This window comes from Panthera pardus, unplaced genomic scaffold, assembly GCF_024362965.1.
Source record: "Panthera pardus isolate Hobbes unplaced genomic scaffold, ASM2436296v1 HiC_scaffold_15, whole genome shotgun sequence".
NCBI lineage: Eukaryota > Metazoa > Chordata > Mammalia > Carnivora > Felidae > Panthera > Panthera pardus.
The window spans coordinates 65,236,276-65,256,460 of NW_026526710.1; the positions used below are offsets into that span (position 1 = coordinate 65,236,276).

A 20,185-nucleotide genomic window follows, 5' to 3' on the forward strand; every position below is an offset into this window, starting at 1 on the left:
AGAGATATGTATTTGAGAGTCTTTGGCACATAAAGGGCTGTGGACAGTTGAAATTGCCAGGGGAGAAAATGACGAGTGAGGGGTGCCGAAGACCCAGGTCCCAGCCTTGATTAACTGCAATAGCATTAAGATAGAGGAGGGGCGCCTGGGTGGCTCAGTCAGTTAAGCGTCCGATTTCAGCTCAGGTCATGATCTCACGGTTTGTGAGTTCGAGCCCCACATCAGGCTCTGTGCTGACCGTTCAGAGCCTGGAGCCTGCTTCGGATTCCGTGTCTCCCCTTCTCCTCTGCCCCTCCCCTGCTTGTGCTCTGTCTGTCTCTCAAAAATAAATAAATGTTAAAAAAAATTTTTTTTAAAGATAGAGAAGAGCCAGCAAAGCAGGCTGGGAATGAATAGCCAGAAAGGCAGAAGGGGAGCTGGAAAGTGGGGTGTGGAGTCACAGAAGCCACAAGAAGACAGTTTTTCAAAAGAGAGCATAGCTCCTGAGATGGCTGCTAAGATCTTGGTAGTAGCATGATTTTTTGATGTGCCTGATCACATCAGGTTTCATAGATTGCAGGTCGTTGGTACTAGATTGAGGTAAGTGGGAGAATAAAGGCAAATGAGGAATTGATGGGATCTGCAGACAATTCATAATGAGTAGCTTGGCTGTCAAGGAGAGTAGAGAAGTAGAACAATCTTTGGGTCAAGGAGCATGTTTTAGTTTTAATTTTGGCTTCTTTGTTTTTATTTCAAGATTGGAGAGAATAGAGCTTTTTTGGATGTTGATAGAAAGCAGGCTGAAGATACTTGAAGAAGTGAGAGGCAAAACTGATGTAATCTGTTCCCAACAAGGTGGGGAGGAGAGGGGTCCATGGTACACGGGGCTGGGGTGAGCTTTTTGAGGCTGGAGCAAGAAGATGGGTGGAGACAGACAGGCAAAGGAATTAGTGGTGAGCAGGAACAGGTGTTCCTTCTGGTGGACCTCTGGTTGGTGTCCTCACGAATGGAGAGATGAGAGTTGCTGAAAGGGAAGAGCTGGGTAAATCTGTGTGAATTATGAGAGGTGTGAAGAAGGGATAAAATAATCATTGTGGGGGATGGAAGAGGACACTCACTACAGGCAGTAAGGGGAAAAAATCCAAGCTGTTTTGCTTGTCATTCACTTGTACAAATACTCCTTATGACCGCCATGCCGAATAAGACGTATTTCCTGTCCTCGTGTTGCTCACTGGAGGTACAGCCATAACTACTGCCCATAGTTGAAATATGATTCATGTGGGAACAGGAGAATGCAGAGTGGACTATGGAAGAAAGGGGAGGCATCATCAAAAGGAAAGGCAGTCTGGGTGTTGGGAGGTGTTGGCACTGGTTATGAAAGGTTTTTCTGGAGGAAGAAACATCTGAGTGAGCTGAGAACAGAAAACTAAGAGTGATACAAAAACCTGGAGAGCTGGAGAAATTCCCAAGAGGTCAACAAGGGTGGAGTCTAATGTGAAGGTGGGATGGGTAGTGGTAAGTGATGGGGCTGAAGGGCTGGACAGAGGCAGATCCTGGAGGCAGACTAGGTGTTAAAGAGCTCAAACTGCCTTCCATTGGTGTTCAGGAGTTAATGCTGGGCTCTTTGGAGGATAGCAGCAGGGTTTACCCTTTCAGTGGGTCGCTAGCCATTGTGAAGAGAGGCGTGGAGGAGCTGGGAGTGCAACCAGAAGGAGAAGTCAGTTAGCAAGCTGTGGCAATAGTCCAGATGAGAGGTGGATCAGATGACCTCCACTGTCCCTCCACCTTTGCCTTCTTCCCTGGAGATTAAACATCGCAGGCAGGAATTTCCCGTTGGTCAGACCTGGCTCATTTCCTGGTGCCTGGGCTGGGGAGAGGGGATATCTACCACTCTCAGACTGTCAGCAGAAAATGGAGCCTTGCCGCCCAGTAATCCCCCTAAAGTAGGCAAGTCCACCCAAATAGAAAGTTTTCATTGTTATTGCTGAGTAGACAAAATAATGGCAGATGTCCACTATATTATTCATCCTATGACTTTCCTTTTCATGCAGCCATATGCTTTGCAGATTTTTTCATATTAGTAGGTATACATTTACCTCTTTCCTTCTACTGCAGCATGATTAAATTCTTTTTTAATTTTTATTTTATTTTATTTAAAAAAATGTTAAACATTTATTCATTTTTGAGAGACAGAGAGAGACACAGTGTGAGTGGTGGAAGGGCGGAAAGAGGGAGGCAAAATCCCAAGCAGGCTCCAAGCTCTGAGCTGCCAGCACAGAGCCTGATGTGGGGCTCGAACACACAAACCATGAGATCATGACCTGAGCTGAAGTCGGACACTCAACCGACTGAGCCACTCAGGCGCCCCAAGCGTGATTAAATTCTTAATAAATACATCTTAAACTCTGATTTGTCTGGATCTTCTGGACTTACCCAAGAAGGCATAACTCTGACTTTGATTCATTTAATTCCTAGATTTAGACCAAAGCCAGGCCAACTCTAGTGTCACAGCTCTGGCTACCGGGTGAATTGCAGTGCATCACACTCCATTTTTTTTGTTTGTCTTCTAGATAGACACAGAAAACTTTGAGTCTGGATAGTCCCAATCCTGGGGCTCAAGATGTTCACCAGTCTTCATCAAGTTTCTTCCTTCCTACAGAACATCTAGAAACTCTGTCCAGGCAATGATGTGGGGCAAGCACACAACTCATGTTTGTTCCCCCTCACCCAGGGATCACAATCCTTGGTTTCCTGGTGCCCAGTGTGTGAAAACTCTCATGAATGTTGTACACATCAAGCTAATGTAACATTGTGTGTCAACTAGACTCAAATAAAACATTAAAAAAAGAAAATTAAAAATTAAAAAACACCCAATTAGAAGGGAACACAGCTAGGAACTACTGACTGACTATGTGATCAGAGGCAAATCAGCAAAACTCTTTAAGCCTCAGTTTCTTCATCCACAGAATGGGTAACAGTAACACCCATGCTCTCTCCGTACCTCAGAAGGTTATCGTGAGAGTGAAGTGGAAGAAGGATAACTGTTTGAAAAGCGACACGCTATTATAAAATGTGGTGGTTTGCTAGACTGTTGTTCAGGCTATCAGACCTGCTTCCCACCATCAACAGCTGAAGAACGTGACTATCCACAATTTGCCACACAGAAAAGTTTTTATTAGTTCATCTCCAATGTTACTATCTTTAAAATTACTGACTTTGGGATTGTATGTATCGATGGTCACAATTTTAAAACCTCAACAGTAGGACAGATGGAAAAAGGATCCCTCTTTTTGTTTGTTTCTGGTGGGAGGGTAAATCTAGTCCCCTTACCTTCATCTTGGCTGGAGGTAGAATTCTCTTGTGCTGAATTACTGGTTTAGGTAGCAACCTAATACTAATCTCATTGGAAAATTCAGACACCTTCCTTGTCTTTTTCTATTGTCCATGTAAATTGTATAAAACATCCATAACCTGAAATGTCTATTCCATGAAAATATGGTAAACACCTTTCTAAGGCTGGTGGGCTGATGGTGAGGGCCCTGGAGTCTGTACCCAGAGCCATGTCCTCTGGTGTTACTGATCCTTTATCCAGGATGTAATAACATCACCAGCACCAATACCTTGCATCTATTTATACAGCTCTTTATAAATGTAAGGAGCTTTTTAGTTTGCCCGACACCAAATCTCTGTTGTAATAATTGCATACATCTCACATTTCATTTCAAATTAAATTACATGCTACTCAGGGTGCCTGGGTGGCTCAGTTGGTTGAGGGTCTGACTCTTGGTTTCGGCTCAGGTGGTGATCTCATGGTTCATGGTTCAAGCCCCGTGTGAGAGTTTACTCTGAGTGTGGAGCCTGCGTGGGATTCTCTCTCTCCCCCTCTTTCTGCCCCTCTACCCCCCTGAAAAAAAATAAATAAACTTGAAAAAATTACATGTTCTTCCTCATAAAGCAGGTCAGTACTTTTTCTCTGGATTCTCTTTCCCACATGATTATTCATTCAGTCAGTAAGTTTTGTCACTTCTGTTCCATCCCATCCTGTTCCACAGACACTTAAGGGATATCTCTTACATGCCAGACCCTGGGTGCTATGCTGTGGCTGCAAGAGGAAGCTCCTATGTCTAGTGCTTTTCTTCTATCTTTGTATGAAGACGTGATGGGGTGGCTGAGACCTGTGACAATGACCGGTTTCGGGGTAGCACAAGGGAAGCCTGGGGCCTCCCTCTAGCTCTCAGCCCAGTTAAGCTCTTCAGCCAGGCCACGTGTCCCTTGCCTTGCCTTTTGTGGGCCTGATCTGTCACTCGCCCTGTACTCCATCCACCCCACCTGTGCCAGAGTAACCCATAAGGTGGCATATTTGTCACACCCCCTGCCATCTTGTTTCTGGGCCGATGTCCTCCAGCTTAAACAACGCTCTTTCAAACCTTCCCCCCCACCCCCGAGTCTCCTCTCTGAAAAAAATGCAAACTTCTGTGGCCTGGGGATCACGCTTGAATAGACAAATTCTGCTGGAGGAGTTTGTCCTTGTAAAGGCCACGCAAAGCATGAAGAAGGTGAAGAACTCAGCAAAACCTCAGCAACACCCTTAGCTCTGGGGTAATCCAGGTACAGATTCAACTTTCTTTGTGTCTGGTTTCTTTCACCGTGGTCACTGGCTGCTCCTACTGTCAGCATGAGAGCTGGAAAGGGCACCTGCCGACCCTGTCACTCAGCTCCACACACAGCATCTGGGAAATGCTTGCCCTTAGGTTAACTTTAGAAGTTTGATCTCTGTGGAAGAATGTATATAATCTCTCCTGATAGAAAGTGATGTCATGTTTCTTTGTTTCATATTAGCAGACGAAAACTTGACTACATTGTATAACGATTTGATGGCTAAAAGTACTTACTCCTTCTATTCTCATTTTGACAAATTTGTTTACATTGTGGCATATCTGTCTGCATTGGCTCCACGTGTGAAATTAGTACACACAGGAGTATTTTGTTTCCAGCGCACATTCACTCTGTTCAGATAGCCGTACCCTAAATGTATCCTGGGAAACCACCCTCCCCCTGTCTAGGGAACAATATCCCCCCTGGCTCCAGGGGCAGGGTGTGTGACTCAGACCCAGCCAATCAGAGCACCGCAAACTTCTGGCCACATGGCCCCATCGGAGCCAATTTCCTGGAAGGACTAATAAAAGATACAAATAAAACAAATCATATGGAAAATGGCGATCCAACCACAGATGTATGATAAAGATCATAAAAGCATATGTGGGTAACTGCATGACCAGATGCAAAGTTCGAATTACTAGACAAGTATAAAATGCATAAATCAGCACAAAAAGAAATAGGATATTTGAAAAAGACAATGATAACTTAAAATAGAATGAGAAATAAAATTATTCCTTCTTGTCCCAATACAAAAATCGGAAAACAAAAGCCAAACGAAAAAAACAAAAAGAAAAAGATCTAAGCTTACCCTTGCCTTGCCTTTTGTGGGCCTGACCTGTCACTTGTCCTGCACTCCATCCACCCCACCTGTGCCACACTAACCCGTGAGGTGGCATTTGTGTCACACCCCCTGCCGTCTTGTTTCTGTGCCGATGTCTTCCAGCTTAAACGCGGCTCTTTCAAACCTCCCTCCCTGCACCCCGCAAGTCTCCTCTCTGAAGAAAAGAGTAAATACAAACTTCTGTGGCCTGGGGATCATGCTTGAATAGACAAATTCTGCAAAATTGCAAAACAAATGTTTTTTTTTAAGTGAATCCTTGTTTTTTGTCTTTAAATGATATAAAGCATTTGAATTTCATAACACTTCTGATCGTTTAGTGTAATCATCTTAAAATGATTTTTGGTTAAGTTTTTCAATATCTGCCTATACCCCACCACCACTTTTAAAAGATTACTTTTTAATTTTTTAAAAGTTTATTTATTTTTGAGAGATAGAGAGTGGCAGAGAGAGAGGGAGAGAGAGAATCCCAAGCAGGCTTTGCACCGTCAGTGCAGAGCCTGATATGGGGCTTGAACTGACGAACTGTGAGATCATGACCTGAGCTGAGATCAAGAGTCAGATGCTTAACTGACTGCACCACTCAGGCGCCCCTTTAAAGATTCGATCCCTTAGAAATATGCCCCTAGTTTCTTCTATGGTTTCTTATATTCTCTGGACTGCAAATGTGCATTCCCAACGACACGGTAACTCTGAGAAGCTGAACTTAAAGAATTAACAAACCAAAATTCTTGGCCTGGCTGGCAGGGCCTCCAGCAAGCTGCCGTTCTGGCTGCTAAACTGTCTTCTCCAAACCCAGCTCCTCAGACATGCCCCGTCAGGGTGGTCAGGCCGCCCACCACCCTCCCCCATGGTGGCAGTCCCCTGACCTTCAAGAGTGTGGTTTGCTTCCCACAAAGGCCCGTCAATTTGGGCCCATACGGCTGTTCCCCACGGTTTAGTCTCATCACAGGGGTAGGTTAGGGCATCAGCAGGTTTTCTTTCTTTCTCTTCTTCCCTTCCCTTTCTTCCCTTTCTAGCTTCCTAGCTTTTCTTTTCTGCCCTCTCTTCACTTCCTTCCTCCTCTCCCTCTTCCTTCCTCTCCTCTTCTTTACAGAAAAAATCAGTACAAGTGTTCACCTCTTGAAAACTTGATGAAATCATTCCTACTGCTCTTCCCTATTCTCTCTGCCATGACAGCGTAGGATGACCATACTTCCCAGGGTCCTAGGTTCACCTGTCATCCTGGCATAGTTATTACTATTTCTCCTTTCACTCTCAAAAATGTGTGGGTTTGGATGATGGGCTATATCACTACCTTACTGTCATGTGAACCAGTTCCTGCGAAATACGTTGGTGGAGTTGGGAACATTGATCTGTGGGTAGTGACCCCACACACCCTCCAAGCACCTAGCACTGGATCCCACAAAGAGCGGCAGAGAGTGGATGAATCGGTTAAAAGTGATTCTTTTTCCATCTGTCCTACTGTTGAGGTTTTAAAATTGTGACCATCGATACATACAATCCCAAAGTCAGTAATTTTAAAGATAGTAACGTTGGAGATGAGCTAATAAAAACTTTTCTGTGCGGCAAATTGTGGATAGTCACGTTCTTCAGCTGTTGATGGTGGGAAGCAGGTCTGATAGCCTGAACAACAGTCTAGCAAACCACCACATTTTATAATAGCGTGTCGCTTTTCAAACAGTTATCCTTCTTCCACTTCACTCTCACGATAACCTTCTGAGGTATGGAGAGAGCATGGGTGTTACTGTTACCCATTCTGTGGATGAAGAAACTGAGGCTTATAGAGTTTTGCTGATTTGCCTCTGATCACATAGTCAGTCAGTAGTTCCTAGCTGTGTTCCCTTCTAATTGGGTGTTTTTTAATTTTTAATTTTCTTTTTTCAGTGTTTTATTTGAGTCTAGTTGACACACAATGTAACATTAATTTCACGTGTACAGCGTAGTGATTTGACAAGTTTATGTATTACGGGATGTTCACCATAGGTATAACTGCCATCTGTGGGGTTTCATCACTATCACAGCGTCGGTGACTGTATTTCTTATCCTGTGCCTTTCATCCCATGACTTATTCAGTCCATAACTGGAAGCCTGTATCCTTCTCTCCCCTTCACCCATTTCACTCAATGCTCCGCCCCCTCCCTGCTGGCAACCATCAGTTTCTGCTCTGTATCTACAGGTCTGATTCTGCTTATTTATGTATGTATGTATGTATGTATGTATGTATGTATGTATGTATTTGTTTGTTTTAGATTTCACTTATGAGTGGAATCATACGATATTTCTCTTTCTTAGTCTGACTTATTTCAGTCCGCATAACACCTCTAAGTCCAACGATGTTGTCGCAAATAGCACGATCTCCTCCTTTTTTTATGGCTGTATAAACCAGGTGTTCTATTATTTCAGCATAGGCTGAGATAAAAGAGAAACTCCCCTGTTTTAGTAGTTTGAGAAAATAAAAGCTTACTTCGCACATCAAATCCGCTCTGAAATAGCAGCCTCCTTCCACTTGTAGCTATGTCACTTGGGGTATCAGAATTCCCAGCTCACCAAAGCAGGAGGGCTTTGATGGAGAAGGTCCCTAGATCTTAATGCCTCAACTTGGAAGGACATCAGGTATTTCTGCCCATAGCTATTGGTCAGGACAAGTCACATGTCCCAGACCCAAAGTATAAAAAAGACTGAGATTGTAGAGGAGCCCATGGAAGATATAGTGACCACTGACTGTTTCTGTCCTAGCCACCCACGTGTAAATCATCTGAGAAGTCTTTAATGAACACACACATCAAGTGAAATACCGTATTGTTTGAAACTTGCTTTAATATACTGGAAAGAAAAAAGTGTGTGCAGGACGGAAAGATAAAAGAAAATTGGCAAAATGCTGTTAACTACTGGAGGTGAGTGATGAATATATAGGAATTCATGATATTATTCTACTTTGGGGTACCTTTCCATTATATTTTTAAATTTTTTTTTTAACGTTTATTTATTTTTGAGACAGAGAGAGACAGAGCATGAACGGGGGAGGGTCAGAGAGAGGGAGACACAGAATCGGAAGCAGGCTCCAGGCTCTGAGCTGTCAGCTCAGAGCTCGACGCGGGGCTCGAACTCACGGACCGCGAGATCGTGACCTGAGCCGAAGTCGGCCGCTCAACCGACTGAGCCACCCAGGCGCCCCGACCTTTCCATTATAAAAAATATAAAAAAATAAAATAAGAATCACTGATCCAAGGAGCCCTTCTTCTGTACATCTGAGGTGAGACTTGGATATGAATATTTTACAAAAGCAAGAATATTTATAGTATATATATCTAATAGCTATTAGACTCTTTAGTTCATGAATAATGGATTTTCATTATTTGTGTTCTGATTCCATGTTGGGTATCCCTTAACCTTGAGTCTTTTCAATACTGGTGGTATCGAGGTGGTCTTTGTGATATTGTCACAAAATAAGTGTTCCTTTCCCATGAAGAAAAGAAAAAACAAACAAACAAACAGCAACCCAGCGCTGCTAAGGTCAGAATATTCAGTCCTCTCCATTCTGTGTTTTGGAAAGTAGATGATGTGGTGGTTCAAAAGGGCAACAGATCCTGTGTAGTTTTTGCTGTCAAGACTGGGCACTATTCCCCTACCCTTGGCTTTGGACTGGCCTTGTGGCTGCTTCGATTGATAGAATGCAGCAGAAGGGACGGTGTGAAGTTCTAAGTGTGGACCTAGGCTTCTGTTCTCACCCCTTAGTAATCAGCTGCCCTGGGAAGAAGTCCTGTCCAGCTTGTTAGGGTTGGGTGACTCCCCTGACAGCCATACCAAACCTTGGACATGTAAGGGAAACCACATGGATCCAACAGCTGTGGTTGAGCCTCCAGGCACCTGCATGTACATAAGTGACCCCAAGAACAATAGAAGAACCACCCTCCAATCCCAGTTCGAACTGTTGACCCCATAGAATCATGAGCAAATAAAATGGCTGTTATTTTTCAACTACTAAGTGTTAATGGTTTGCCATGCAAGCATATGATAGTGTTATACCCATAGACCCTCAAGTCACTGGTTAAGACTTTAAAATGTGTTTTATTGTTTATTTGTTGAAGGTTTTTCTTTTTTCAATTCTTGAAAATCTCTAGGCTGCACATCTTGGAGATGATAAGAGCTGAGTGTCAGAAGTCTCAGACTTAAAAATATATATCAAATTGTATTTCCCTCCAAGGAGAACTTGTGTCCTTTATTCACTCAGCTTTAGTTTTATCTACTTTTATGACATCTGAATTGCACTAAGATGTGATTTAATTTGGAGCTTGGAAGAGCGTTTACATTGGCATTGGGGGAGTTTTCCTGAGAGATAAACTTTCAAGGAAACGCATTGTAATTCAAGGGAAAGTGTATCTCAAACTAGTGCGATTTCAAAAACAACAGAGTTCTTCAGTAAGTGAAGCATTAACCAATTCCCCAGATGCTATTGATGATATTTATCTCTTCTGGGATTAACTCAAGAGCCCCATGAGAAAGGGATAATATTAGTTATTTACTACAGAGGTGATGAAAACAGAACTGAATGGAAAAAACTGGTTGATTTGTGCTAGTTTCTTACTGTGGCAGTTGGGAGAGGTATAATGTTCTGCAAAATTACACCAAGGACCTAGATTTTAATGAAGCACATCTTCCCTTCCCTTATATCAATCCTCAGTGGGTCACACAGAGAAACCACTGCTTCCCAACTATTCTGTTCTGAGTCTCTTTGCATCAGGAGACATATGAATGAGAAACTTGTGTTCCAGATAAAGCTACATGTGTGTCCCAAACCAGATTAAAGCCGTCATGAGTCCCTGAACTGTACTGGTGAGTCTGAACATCCTTGAGAATGATTTGCTAAACTTCTGTTTTTAAAGTTAAGGTGCCTTTGCTACAGTTTGTATCTTGCCTATGAGAGCCAGTCTAAAAAAGAATCATGAATTAAAAGGTATCACTTTGGGGAGTACCTTTCATCTTCAAAATGCTCACTATATCTAGCAGAGTTTACAATCCAGAATCTTTGACCCCTAGATAATCATTTTCAAAGTGTATTTTAACCAAGAATAACTATTTTTCCCTGTCTCCAAAAGCCTATATTAAATTTATTTTTTAAGTGATGTCGCTCACATCTTTTCTACTAAAAAAAGGCATGAATGACAAGAAAGGTACTTGCCAGGAGAGAAGGCTAAGCACTATGTGAAGGTTCGGATGGCAAAGACAGGCAACTCATTCAAACCTGAAAGCCTCCTGACAAAGACAGCACCTGAAGCCGCAGGAAGCCTTTCAAGAGAAATAAAGAGGATTTTGATGAGCTGCCTCTGTGTGCAGGGCCCTGAACCCAGGGCTGCTGTCGACTCCAAAAATAATGAGGAACAGTCCCGTTCTCAGGAGCTTACCATCTACATGGTCATGGAAGGCACAATGCATCTGGAAAGTTAAGAGCAAAGGAAGAGGGAAATAGATACACAGGACAGATATGAGACATCACAATGGTGAATGATAGATGTGAAATGAGCGTATGGTGCATGCTCTAAGAACTCAGATGGAGCCATGATTGTGGAAAACTGGACCCGAGGGAAGATCATACATACACAGCCAGGACACTTTTTGGATCCCAAAGAATGGGCAGGATTTGGAAAAGCTGAAAGGGATGGGGGAGATAATCTGGTTTGGAACCAGATAGAGAAATTGGTATGTGAGATGACAAAGGAAAGAGGCAACACAGCATATGGTATGGAAGCACATTTTTGGAGCCTGTGAGTAGAAGAGTTGAATTAGAACAGAATGAAGCTGTATGCTGATGGATTGTTGAGTGATGAGCAGTCTTTGAGCCTGACCGTGGAAGCCCTTAGTTGTCAAGACAGTTCATCTAGATTCTCTTGGTAACTGGGATCTCAGATAAATCTTTGGGTGTCTTCAAACATTTGTTAGGATGGCCAAGAGACTAAGGACTATGTGAGGTCTTAATGAAAGGAGAGACACTTTCCTTTTTTGTGTGTTAAAAAAAATTAAGTTAACTTATTTATTTTAGAGACAGAGGGAGAGCGAGCATGAGCAGGGGAGGGCCAGAGAGAAGGAGAGAGAGAATCCCAAGCAGGCTCCATGCTGTCAGCACAGAGCCCGATGCAGGGCTCAAACTCATGAACCATGAGATCATGACCTGAGCTGAAATCAAGAGTCAGATACTTAACTGACTGAGCCACCAGGTGCCCTGAGGACACTTTCCTAAGAGTTACAAGCTGAAATGAGATGTGCCACTCTTTTTACCTTTGGACTGAAAAAGTGGTTAGAAGCCCAGCCAGTTTATTTAATTGGTCAGGCCAAGAATCTTTACATACCAAAATAGGATCTTGGCTGTATAATCTAGTCAGGTTTCTCTTCTATAAAACTGAGCATAAAGAAATTAAATACTAATTTTCCACCACTTTTTTATGTGTGCATCCAAAGTTGAAACTCAACATATCTAACATTCAGCAAGTAATATATTACATATGTTATGTGTGATACATGGATAAAATGAGCATATTATAATATTGCTTATTGAGTGACTTAAAATGAGGTGCAAATTGCTCATCACATCGTTTTAATAATTTCCAAGTAATTTGTTGGTAATCAGAAACGGTGATTATAAGCTTTTGTTTGAAGTGACTGTCATCCAAAAAAATAATGCCTGTCTGGGCCTCGATTTGATGAAGGGAAGTGCAGCAAAGTATTTCAAAATGACTTCACTGAACTGTGAGTCATCGTGTCCTTGGTGCCCAGATGCTTTGTGGCAGCCAGAGGCAGCCGGGTGCTCAGGCTGTGCTTTGTGACTTGGTACACACCTGGGTGCCAGAGTTTTCCGTGGGGCCTGGACCTGGAGGTCCTGTGTCCAGGCTTCAGTGACACTGCTGCCTTCCCACCAAAGCTGCCCCTCGGAGCGGGAGGCGGAGGCGTGTAGGCCCCTCCTTCCTCATGCGCGCCAGCTGGTATGAGCCTCACTGTCATTAGGGTTGTGTTTAAGGATGTCCCATGAGAAGTGCTGGTGGCAGGGCTCTTCAGCTTCTGGGCAATGAGGGCTCCCATCCCTGTTACACTTTCAGTAGGAAGCATCTCTGTCTGCAACCCCTCCAGGTGTAGTAAGAGAGGACTCAGACATAGGTGGAGTTTCTTGAGTAAATGTTAGCAAAAATATGCAAAAGGATGAGTATACACGATTTTAGCAGTAGAGAGAGCATCTCTGTCCTAGGAGACGAGAATGCAGACTGGATGAGCTGTAGTCTTTTTAGAAGGTGGTCACCATTTTTTTTTTTTCAATTAGGAAACTCAGTCAGTATGTTCCAAACTCAGTCAGCTATAAGCATGTACAGAAAATGGAATATGGTTTTCTACATAGAATATCTCGAGTGACTCTGTCATCTTTATAAAATTCCAAGTGAAATAACCCTCTTTGGATATTGTTTATATGAAAACTTGGACAAAGTAGACCCTTTTGGCTATAAATGTCAAGAACAGGTGCCCTGGCAGGTAAAGGCAGGTAAGCAGCCTCCATTTCACTGTTCTATAACCATAAAGTCTATTACTATCTGGGCACACTAACTATTGTTAAGTTTTGAGTTAGATAGTCAAGGATTATGGCAGAGAGTTTCAAGCCTTAAAGTGCATTGTGATCGCTTACTGAAGGTACCCCCAGAGACTCTGATTCAGCTAGGAAGGACTGGAATCTTTATTTTTAGCAAATGCCTAAGGCATTCTGATACCCATGTGACTCTATACTATTTACCTTAAGAAACACCAAACTAGGGCTTTGTGTTTCAGGAGATCATAACTGCTGATCTCTTGAATGAAGGAGGGAGGGATTAGGGTGAAGGGCAGAGGGGAGATACACATGGTATTCTTGATAGTTAAATCAAGAAATGAAAACCTCAGTGAGTAGCTTCTCCCTTTCTAAAAACTGCTCCAAAATGCCATGGTTCTCTAGAAGCTGTACCAAACAGGAAGCTACTGTGGGTAATTCCTTACAAATTTATAATCAGATTAAGGCGGAGGTCATTATGATAGAGACAGCAGGCAGGGAGTGTGCAGGGGTAGTGTGGTATCATCCTGCCATTCTCTTACCTCCAAAGCTATTATCGTTTACGAATGAAATGAGCACACTGCCAATTCTGACTCCAGGTCATTAACCAAGGAGGTAAATTTAATAAAATCCCAGACTAATCCAGACAATTGGTAGCCAACTAGGAACTTTCTCATCATGTTCTTAAATTATATTCACTGTTGCAACATGCTGACGGATTCAAAATCAATTATCATGCTGGAGAATACTATGCATGAGTCAGAAGAAATGAGCTAGATTTGCATATGGCAGCATGGAGAGATCTCCAAAACAAAGGAGTGAATACAAAAATAAGGTACAGAATAAGATAGATAGTGAAATACCATTTACGGATATAACATGCATCGTATTCAGTGCTACCTGTTTTCCAAGCGGAACACATGTCTGAGTGATAGTAGATATACATGCATTAAATAGACTAAAGCAAGTGCCTATGTCGGAGGAAGGCAGATGGAGACTGGTGGTGAGGGATAAAGGAGAAAAACAACAAACAAACCAGACCAGCACCTTGTCACAGATCAGTGCTGACTCTGGATCTCGAATTGAGAAGTGGGATAGACTCAGTTCTTGGCCTCTTAGGAGCAAAAGGAAAAATGTTAAAGACTCGACATCTGCCCTGAGGAATTGCAATTTGGTAGGAGTCACATGTGTGAAATAAATAAGACATTATATATTCATGAGTTAGATAGGAAGTACTACGATAGCTGAGAGAGTATAGAGAAAAAAGAAAAAAAAATGACAAAACTTTAAGACAAAAAAAAAAAAAAAAAAGAGGAAAAGGCAAATGTTCTGTGGTGTCTGCCAATGGTCCTCAGAGGCATTCCACTGTGTGGCCGTCTATGGAAGTTCCTTATTTTCACCATTTTTCCAACGGTCTCCAGGAACCAACATTAGTCTAGATCTCCCAATCCTGTCCCAGTTCCCAAGGACTGTCGTGTTTTACTTCATTCTTTTCCATACGCATCAGAGATATGATTGAACTTCGCTTAAATGAGGAAACCGTTATGTTAACCTAATTTCATTTATTTCTTCTTCTTTTTTGTACTGATTTTTTATACAAATTTTGAGTATAGGTCACACACCATGTTACAGTGGTTTCAGGCGTATAACATAGTGAGTTGGCAAGTTTATACGTTATGTTATGCTCACCACAAGCATAGCTACCATCTGTCCCCATACAACACCGTTACAATATCACTGGCTATATTCCTCATGCTGTGCCTTTTTTATTCCCATGACTTACTCATTCTATAACTGGACCCCTCTATCTCCCACTCCCTTCCCTGGCTCTGTGAGGTCAGGCAATATTTGCAAAAATTTCCAATACCGAAGTGTGCTCTCCTATTGAACATCAGTTAAGGTGATGTTAACCGCTGGAGTAGATGTGCCCCCCGTATCAGAGGCTTAAAAGTGATGTCACAGTACAATGACGGCTCTCCTGGATTGCTGGCTCTCCTCCACGCAGTGACTCAGAAACCCAGTTTCGTCAGTCGTGAATCTGTGCCATGTTATACACATGAATCTCAGTCTGCCCTGGGAGCCTTTTCTGCTCCAGCCAGGTAGAGGAGGAAAGAAGATGCAAGATTATGTTTGAATATGTTTGATTGTCCAGGATTGGAGGGAACATTACGTTACTTCTTATTCCCAGACCATTGACGAGAGTTCAGTTGTAGAACTGTCAGGAAGGCTGGGAAAGGTAAATATATTTGTATGCTCAGATACACGGGGAGATGGGTCTGCTGAATAACTTCTATGTATTTGTTTATTTGCTTGTTTGTTTCTTTATTTGCATCCATCTCTTATTCATAAGAGGTGTAGAAACGGGGACTGATAAAGGTAATGGGAAATATACCTTTGATTCCACTTGATATATTTGATGTGTTTAACCAGAAGTTGGGCAGAGAATCTGTGCCTTTTGAAAGTCTTCCTCATCAACATTCACTGACCATAAAATGAAGAAAGTTTCGTGGACAGAACAGCTGTACGAATTAGAAGGTCTAGTAATCCTTCACTAGAAAACATATTCTTGTATGTGCCCCACAGGGGTAATACTCAGCGTTACCCCTCTCCTCCCTTCAGCTGCCTTTCTGACTCCTCTGAGCCAGCATCTAGATGTCTGAATCTTCCAGCCTTGGCCAAAGTTTTTAGATTTTACCCCGAGCTGCCCACACCTTTGAGACTTGCCTGACTCTTTATGCCTCAGCTAATTCCTTTGGCCTCCACTTCTTGACGGCCTGAATTTCTCTGCCTACTTGTTTCAACCCAGGCTGTGCCTGTGTGAACTTTCCTTTTAACTTGTATGAGTCAATAACGGGCTGTCTCCTGAGACATAGCTACATTCTGGGTTGTGATAGAAGTCCTGCTTATACTATAAATCCTTACATAAGACTTATTATATAAGTCCTGCTGAGCACTATTTTGTTGTTCTCTTCATCTCAATGTGATTATGGTATATACTAATTGCTGGGATTCCTATGTGAAATCACTACAAAAGAGCTTAATATTTTATCCTACATATATTTGCCCTTGATGAGAAAAGTGCTGAGTCATCTAGGTAGTTCAAGTAAAAATTTGAATTTGAATCATGAAAGGAAGTTCTCCTGGGGACATTTGCTCCAGTGTTTCTGCCGCGCATTCAGAAATTTGCTCATCATATTTGGTAACTGTTCAAAATTCTCTGGAGGGAACTGAGACAAGTTTTCAACATAGGAAAATTCATGTGACTGAGTATAAACTTTATTTCTTTGGCCAGCCTGATGTCTACAATATGTGCAGCCCGGTAATCAATTCATGATGCAAATATTGGTAATATAGGGGCGCCTGGGTGGCTTGGTCGGTTGGGCGTCCGACTTCGGCTCAGGTCATGATCTCACGGTCGGTGAGACCTGAGCACCGAGCCCCGCGTCAGGCTCTGTGCTGACAGCTCAGAGCCTGGAGCCTGTTTCGGATTCTCTGTCTCCCTCTCTCTCTGCCCCTCCCCTGTTCATGCTCTGTCTCTCTCTGTCTCAAAAATAAATAAACGTTAAAAAATTAAAAAAATATTGATAATATATCTCTTTCTTACACATTTGCATGAACTAATCAATCATATATAGTGCAATAATTTTTTTGTCTTTGATTGATAAAGGTTAGGTACCAGTAAACAATAGCTTGTGGGTCAAATTCAGCCCTATGCCTGTTCTGGTAAAGTTTTACTGGAACACAGCAATACTTATTTCTTCACATATTATCTATGGCTGTTTTCATTATATGGCGGCAGAACAGAGTAGTTGTAACAGAGGCTGGACGGTCCTCAAAGTCTGTAATATTTAGTCTCCCACCCTTCGCAGAAAAAATTTGCCTGCTCTCACTTTAGCAGAGTATATTGAAAGCATATGATTCCTAACACTGAGCAGACGGCCAATAAATGAGTTTTCTATTCCAATCTTCCTTTGCTTATATTATTTCTTCTACCTGGAATGCTGTGACTCTTCAATCATTTCTTTCTTTATTCACAAGTATTCATCATGTGCCTGTTATGTGGGAGGCACTGCTTTGGTGCTGGGATAGTGTAGATAACAGAATCGACTGTCTTCATGGACCTCACATTCTACTGGGGTGGGGAGACACAAGCGGATGTACAACATCATGTCTCCTCCTGATTCATGCCATGAAAGTAAAAAAGCAGGTACAGAGGTCTCTCTGCCTGTTTAATTCGTATTCAACCCTAAAGTCTTGCAAAGCCCAACTTCCTTCACGAGATCATCCTTGGTCTCCCCATTTGCTCATTGCCTCTTTCCCTCTCTGTAAAGTCCCAGCTCTTTTTATTTGGTGTTTTTAAGGCGTTTATATCATTCTACCATCAACTGGAGCTCTTTGTTGATGTTTTTCTTCTCCACCATAGATTGCGAGGCCACCATAGATTGTGAGGTCATAACAATGAGGCAATTTTTTAAATTTCTCAACAGCAACTAACACGGTGTCTGAAAATTGCTAGGAAATCGGTATATACCAAAATACGGATCTACCAATGGAGGTTTGTAGTACACAACATTTTGATGCGTCTGCATCTCAGTCTGTAGTCTTCCTGAGTTTGTGACCATCACTGTGACCCATCATCATGTGTACCAATGGAAAGAGGGACTTTCCCATATTTTCAGAAGCTGGGATCTCTTCAGGAATTAACTACACCCACAAGTCCGTTTGGGCCATAAGATTTATCTTTTCTCTTGATAAAGAAATGAGATAACTTTTTCTTAATTGATTACACCCTGAATTTACCCCAGTTAAGAGGGAAAAATTCAACCTGGCTCTGCAGGTTGACCTCACTGCGCCCGGGAGCAGTGACGTCGGGTAGCTCCACGCCCAGGCCTGCAGCCTTCGAGGGTGGCTGGGTGCTTCAAGAGGATCAGGAGAACATCAACCCCGAGAAGGCAGAGCCCGCCCAGCAGCCTCCCGCCCGCCTGGGCTGGAAACCCACGCCTCCCAGCACCACCGTAGAGCCGAAGACAGGATGGGTTGCACCTCTTAAGGATCTTCCTCTAAATGATGAGCATGCACCTGTTCCTCCCTGGAAAGCCAACAGTCAACAGCCTGCCCTTACCATTCACGTGGATGAAGCGGAAGAAGAGACACAAAAGAGGCCACCTCCATCTAGAAACAAAACAGAACATGAAAATGTCCTGGCTTTTAGCTCAGCTATTACTTTATCAGGGCCAAGAAAACTGCTGGTACCCCTTCATTATCCAGTGGATGGTAGTTCTGAGTCACCACATACTATGGGCAAGTTGCACTAGAAGACGAAAGCCAGTGGGTGTTCCTGAAGTGACAGGTAGCCATGAGGACATTCACACATACCTTAGGGAAGTGGAGGTTATATGTAAGCCTGAAGTGGGCTACATGAAGAAACAGCCAGACGTCACTAACAGTAGGAGGGCTATGCTTGTGGACCGGTCCATCAAAGTAGGAGAAGAATGTAAACTACAGAATGAGACCCTGCATTTGGCTGTAAACTACATTGCTGGGTTCCTTTCGCCCACGTCGGCTTGGCATTGGCAGGAAAATTTCAGCTCTCGGTGGTACCCGCTGCTGTGCTGTTAGCCTCCAAATTTGAAGAAATGCACCCCAGAAATAGCAGAGTCTGTGCACATCACAGGTAATACCTATACCAAGAAACCAGCCCTGAGGACGGAGCACCTAGTTATGAAGGTACTTTGCTTTTGACCTAGCCACACCAAGACTTTTTCTTACCTGATGCTTTCTGCACCAGCAGTCTGCAAACCACAAAGTTGAAAGTTTGGCGATGTTTTTGGGAGAATTAACTTTGATGGATGCTGACCCACACCTAAAGTATTTGCCATCAGTGATTGCTGGAGGGGGCTTTCATTTAGCACTCTACAGTCGCAAGACAAAGCTGGCCTGAAACTTTAGTTCCAAAGACTAAAGATATATACCCTGGAAGGTCTCCATCCCTGTCTCGTGGACCTTCACCAGATCTACCTCAGAGGACCACAGCATGCACAACAGTCCATAAGAGGAAAGAACAGAAGTTCAAAGTATCCTGGTATTTCTCTTCTCGAGCCACCAGAGACAATAAATGTGTAGCAGTGAAGACTGCCTTTGTTTTCTACCATGTAAATAACTCATTGTATACGGTGTCCAGCTTTTCTAAGGTTTTAAGTTTATAATCATGTCTAAATACAGAAGTTAGTTATAAGGCCAAGTACAAATTATGGTATGCATTACATTTTAAATGGTTTTAATTTGTATCTTTTGTACATGTAACTATCTCAGATATTTGGCTAATTTTAAGTGATTTTGCTAAAGTATTAATGATGCCAACTGTCATCATAATGGGAATTAGTAAATGGATTTGGGGAATTTGAAAAAAAAGGAAGAAAGGGAAGAAGTTGAAACAAGTAGTTACCAAACAGGTAATTAGATGAGAAATTCTTGGCTTTCTGTTGCTGTGTTAAAACACACACACACACACATATGCGTGCACACACACACACACCCTTGGAGCTCATGGGCTGGTCTGTTGGGAAGAAAATCGGTTACTTTGTTGGAAAGAAACCAGCTCTGGCGGTTGCATTAATCAGTGCTTAGAGATCAGCCAATTTCTCCCATGCGTGGGATGAATGGGGTTATTCAGGAAAGGGCATCTGGGCAGGAAATGGAGGAGTTGTAACTAACAGAGCTGGGCTAGCCCCTGAGAGTGGAAGGGAGATCTGTCATCAGAACAAATGAGCATCAGCGAGGTGAGGGAGAGGCCAAAGGTGCTTCTAGAAGGTGAGTGAGAAGGAAATGAAAGGTTGCAACCTGTTATCAATTAGCAGAGTTCTTGGGGCAAAGCCACGAGCAGAGACAGGCTGTGGGTCACAGGAGTCCTGTATCACGCTCATCACTGAGCCTCCATGGAAAAGATGCGTCTCTGTGTGTGACCTTTGTCCTAGAAGTGACTTATTGCCTCATTCTCATCAGCACCATTACCAACAGTCCCCACTATTTCTCAGCACTAGGAGGAAAGAGCCAGTAGTGAGGTTCTGTAATGGCTAATAAAACTATAAAATTCCTAGATGCCTTTAGCTTCTATCTCTGGATACCCAATTTAACAGAAATAGAAA

At 42.8% G+C, this 20,185-nt stretch overlaps 1 pseudogene; it reads left to right on the top strand.

Annotated features, from left to right (window-relative positions):
* Positions 1-14,013: 14,013 nt before the first annotated feature.
* Positions 14,014-19,262, top strand: LOC109275597 (cyclin-A2-like; annotated as a pseudogene).
* Positions 19,263-20,185: the final 923 nt, after the last annotated feature.